We start from the raw sequence: 5883 nt of genomic DNA, 5'->3' as shown, positions 1-5883 counted from the left end.
GTAGATATTACATGCATGAAATAGAAATACTTAACCAAGTGACTATGTCGCTGCTTATTGATATGTGGATGTCTTAGTAGGGTTTAACATTGTCGAATTTAGGCTTCACTTGCTGCTATAGATGACAACCGCCAAATTATAAAAATTTGTATCATACATGACAGAAGCACTAGTCCTTTTTCTTGGTGGTGGTCACTATCTCTCACTGGATTTTGTTGAGGTATGCCATGTTGACCTCCACCACACTTTCTTTACCTTTTTGGTTGCGGTCTCCCTATAGGGCCTTGTGTATCATCTGACGCATATCACCATTGACTTTATATTTCATCTTGAGATGGACTAGAGAAGCCACAATGTCAAGCATCGCATCGAAGGGTCTTCCTAGGATGCAATTATATACGCTTTTACGTGAGACCACTAGAAATTTCAGGTATATTGTTTTAGTATCTCCCTCTTACCCAAAGGTGACCATCATCTCAATATAAACTCGTAATTCAATTAAAGTCTTGCAATTCAGATCCCTCATATGGTGACAACTTTTCTCTCTCTTTAGCCCGAGTTTCTAAAAAATATCGGAATACATGATGAAAACACGAATTTCCATCATTGATGAGAATTCATGACACGTCAAAGCTTTCCATAATTACTGTTATCACTCAAAAGAAGAATTTGTTTGAGATACCGCCCACCTTTCCATAATGGAAAAACTCGAGGATAAGCCTTTGTGGCTTTCCTTCGGAGGTTGTCCATCCTCCCCTTTACTAACTGCAATTAGATTGATGATTCTTATCTTATTTTTCCCTTAGAGACTTTTTTCGATATGGGAAGACCTCATGAGATATATTGGCGTTTTCCCCTTTGGTCTTCCCATCTTGCGTCGCTGTTATCGTTCCTCCCTTCGATTCCAATTACGACCTTGATGGTCTTTATGCGAGACTCATTTTATCTTTGAGGGGATAGTTTTTTCGTTGGAAATCCATCCCTTTTCTTATTCTCTGTATTCCTCCATCAGTAATCTCTTTGTCTGTCCTCTATGTTGTACTATGTAAGCCTCCAATTATTGATTAATTCTTTGATTGTGTCGTTCAAATACATGCATTTGTTAGTGTTGTAACCATGGTTCATGTGGAAATGACAAAACTTTGTTTTGTATGTCCTAGTTGATTCCTTTACCAGATAAGTATTTCTTATTTTGACTTCCCTAAATTCAATATTCACACATTTTTTCTGGATCTTCTCCATTGAAATGCTAAAGGGACTGTTGGATGATAATCTAGCTTGAGACCTTTGATCTTTGTCATCCTAATGATTATTATGGTTTCTTTTTAATGTTTGACAATTTCTTAGGTTCCCCAACCCCGATCATTCTCTATCTCTTCATCCATGATTTTTTCTTTATAGTTGTTGTTGTTGTTGTTGTTGTTGTCAATAATTCCTGGCTTCATGCCTTTCTCATTGTTATTTCTTATATATATAGTGAGGTTACAATGCTATATAGATAATTACACTAAATAATTACATTTAATGAGAACAAGTCAATTCCTGATTTGTTTCCGTTATTCTAGGAAAAAACTAATAAATATAATTAAGGGGGAAAATCGACTTCTTATTCACAGTTGTAGGGTTAAGCAGTAATTAAGAGATCATTTAGGCTTAGTATCCTTCCAACCTTAGCTTCCCGCGAAACATGCAATATGCCCTTAGCCCCTTCTTGAATATCCAATACTTCAATTCTTCATTTGTCCCCTCGTTTTTTAACTGCCACCTTAGTGAATTGATCTATGTATTCTTGCAGAGTTTCTTTCTTCTTTTGTTGGACCTTACTAAGTTTGGCTATTGTAGTAGGGTTTCTTTTTTATCAGTCGAAATTGGGCCTTTAGAATTAAACCTTTGTTTGCGTAAGATTTAAGTTTTGGGCCCAATGTCAACCCAAACTGACCGATTTTCAAGCCCCAAGTTTAACATAAAGAAGAGGATTACTAAGGTACAAATTATGGCAGTCGTGCTTCTACATAGTGGTGGATAACTATCATGCACGAATTTCGACACGAATCATGGGACACTACACGATACAAACACTCCAGCAATAAATTCAAAAATATAGAACACCAATACAATTATATATATAATAGTATTTAAATTTTATTTATCTATTCATTAATATCAAAGTTTAAAATATCTTAATCAAAATTATTTTCTTTAATATTTCATTGATAACATCGCTTCAATACATACTTAACACTTTTAGATATGTGAAATTTGACTTAAAACTATATAAGGTGTGTTGAAACAAAGAAAAGAATAAATTTATTTTTAAACACTCGTGTAACTTGTTTGACCGGTATTGTACAAGTGGAATATGAGTATCAGACATCAATTTAAAACATGTCAATACAAAGAAAATAAATTATTTATTTGGGGACATCTGTCTGACTTTTCTGACACATATCATACCGATGTTATATAAATTTCGAACACTAAAGAATGTTGGACACCACAACACACACCTACTCCTATAAATGTATGTACAGACCAAGATTCACCAAGATTTATTGTAGGTGTGATCAAGATCCAACTATCAATAATTTCATGAATGAAGTTTTTTTCCTGGTTGATGTAGGGGATTCTATTTTGCTCATATTTTCTCCATCTCATAATAAATGTCTTATTTATGCTCTGCACGATTCTTAAGAAAATGATTAAATATGCTGATTTTAATGATAAAATTAATATCATTTACTAAAATACTCTTATTTATTATAGTTAGTGGAGTATTTGAAAAGAGTGAAAGTTAATAAATAGGGGGGCAATAGTGAAAAAAGAATAATAAATATTGTATTGGTATTTTAGGGAGACATTTATTTTGAGTCATGAAAAAATGCAAATGAGACACTTTATATGTGTGTATGTTTGTGTGTGTGTGTGTGTGTGTGTGTGTGTGATTGTTTGTGTGTTTGTGTGAGAGAGAGAGTGAGAGGGAGGAAATTGTTGTTCAATAAAAATATATAATAATCCCGCAAAAGTTTCATTTCAGGAAATGAGTTGATGAACTGAATTGGTCTTGTTCCATTTTTAGAACAAAAATAACTATTTGCATATAAGCTCCATTTTCTAAAAGAATAAAGAAGTACAATACATCTTGAAAAAAAAAAGAAGTGCAATATATATAATTTCTTCACTTTAAAAGTTTAAACTTTTATCTCTTATTTTATTTTAGAATACTTTTTTAGTAAGAGAAAAGATAAATACATTGGATTGGAGTGACAAAGAAGAAGTAGGAAGACTTGAAGATTAAGTGGAAGTGATAAAGTGGATTACACAAAACAAAACGTTTTCCTTTTTTATTAATATATAATCTATGCCATTGAATTTTACCAAGTCTCATGTATCTATAATAAAAATCTTGATAAATGGATAATTATAGAATTGAAACATATTTTAAAGAAATAAATAAATTAAGCATAATTACAAATATCAGTATCCAACATGAACACGAACATGTTTTCTTGTGTTTTATAACATTATGTTATGACATCAAAATACCTAGTCACCGCCACGGCCAAGCAACAAGTAAACCATTAGTTAATTTGATGAAGCAATATATCATCATCACAAACTCACACATTATATATACTTGTATCAACACTCAAGAAAAAACATTACAAAATGAAGACTCACAACGAAATGATTAATAACAGTAACAACATCTCCGACAACATAAAACTTGAAACATTAAACACATTCCTCATCAAACCCTCCAAACCCACACCACCAAACCTTAAAATCTACAAACTCTCTTTACTCGACCAACTTTCACCCAATATTCATGGCAACTCCACCTTCTTCTTCCCCAACAACTCTTCTCATTCTAACTCCTTCTCTCATAACTCCAAACTTCTCCAAACCTCACTCTCCCAAACATTATCTCTATTTTACCCTTTCGCCGGTCGTCTCCAAGACCCCACCGACACCACCATTCTCTGCAACGACGACGGTGTTTTATTCATCGAATCTCAAACCACCACCACTCTCTCAGAACTCCTAACCAAACCTAATTTCAACACCCTAGAATGCTTCCTCCCAGTCCCAACCACCGAAAACAAAAACATGTTGTTGTTACTCCGTTTTACTTTATTCAGTTGCGGTTCCACTGCACTTACCATATCCCTCACACACAAGATCGCCGACTTTAACACCCTTATGACGTTTTTCGACACTTGGACCACCGTATGCGCCACCACAAAATCAGTTCCACTACCTGACTTAACCACCGCATCCACTCTCTTTCCTCTGAGAGAAATCCCCGAGATTCCTGCTTCATATAAATCTTCATCCAAAAAATTCACTACTAGAAGATTTATTTTCGATGCATGCAAAATAGAAGAACTTAAGAGAAAAATCAAAAGTGAAATCGAGTTTCACCCTTCAAGGGTGGAGATTCTTCTAGCTCTCATTTGGAAGTGTGCTATTTCAGCTTCTCGTTCAAAAACACAGTCGTTTAACCGTTCAATTTTGTATCAAGCTGTAAACCTTCGTCCACGTATGGACCCTGTCGTACCAGAAACAGCCGTTGGAAACTTTGTGTGGCCGTTTGCGGTGACAATTGAAGAAGAGTGCCACATGGCATTACATGAGATGGTGAAGAGAATGAGAAATGGTATGAAAGAGTTTATAGAGAAGGAAGCAAAGACGTTTAAGGATGAAGGTGGGTTTAAAGTCGTGATGGAGAGTTTCAAAGATAGGGTTGAGAGTTTGATTGGGAATGAGAAGTAGGGTAGTATGGTAATTTATAAATGTTCAAGTTGGTGTAAATTTCCAGTGCTTGAATTTGATTTTGGGTGGGGGAAACCAGCGTGGAGTTGTTGTGTGAATAATTTGGTGAGTAATGTTATTGCTTTGATGGATACAAAAGATGGTGATGGAGTTGAAGCTTTTGTTACTCTTGATGAGGATGATATGGAGTTCTTCGAACAAGATGAAGAGCTTCTACACTATGCTGTGCTTAATCCTAGAATTATCATATGATGGAAGAAGGACTTCTCATGCAATATATATATATATATATATATATATATATATATATATATATATATATATATATATATATATATATATATATATATATATATATATATATATATATATATATACATATATATAAACAATCATATAATTTCTCATATCATTATATGTAAAATGTAAAATATAAAATATATAATATATAATATGAAAGATTATGTTGAATAAATAATTTTCTTTTGCATAAATATTTGTCCTACTTGTTTTAATTTTAAAAAAAAAAGATTTTTTTAAAACTGGTTTTTAAAATATTACAAATATTTTTTATATTTGTTATTTCTATATTAAAAAACTAATTTTGATATTTTATAACATAAACGTACATTATTGAAGATTAAAACATAGTCGAAATTGTAATTTTTTCAAAAAATTGTATCTCAAAAATAATTTTTATGAAAAACTATTTGAAATAGTTTCAATATTAATTAAGTGATTATTTAAAATTTTGATATCAAAAAAGAGTTTTAATAAAATGATGAAATATCTAAAATAACATTTTCAGAATAACTTTTCAAACCAAATTTTCATTCGAAGCTTTTAGGAAAAAATTCTTTGTAAATATTTTTTTACACAAAATTATGTAACATTATAAAAATCATTTAAAAGAAATCCAAGACTGACCGACCAATTGCATTTGCTCTTTGCTCTTATAGGTTTTGTCGTTCATGGTTGGTTGGAGCAAGTTATCTCCCTTTGTTCGTCCTAATGACAACGTGTGGGTATCTTTCTTCTTCAACAACTTTGAGAATGACACTAAAAAATGGGTGTTTTATAAGCTATTTTCGTAGTTTGGCTCTATATGTG

General features: G+C 32.4%; 1 pseudogene; it reads left to right on the top strand.

The window, feature by feature from the left end:
* The first annotated feature begins 3657 nt into the window (after positions 1-3657).
* Positions 3658-5031, top strand: LOC127085216 (BAHD acyltransferase BIA1-like; annotated as a pseudogene).
* The last annotated feature ends 852 nt before the right edge of the window (positions 5032-5883 follow it).

The sequence above is a fragment of the Lathyrus oleraceus genome, chromosome 1 (assembly GCF_024323335.1).
Source record: "Lathyrus oleraceus cultivar Zhongwan6 chromosome 1, CAAS_Psat_ZW6_1.0, whole genome shotgun sequence".
NCBI lineage: Eukaryota > Viridiplantae > Streptophyta > Magnoliopsida > Fabales > Fabaceae > Lathyrus > Lathyrus oleraceus.
Note: the sequence above shows the minus strand (reverse complement) of the source record. Positions and strands in the feature narration are given on the sequence as shown.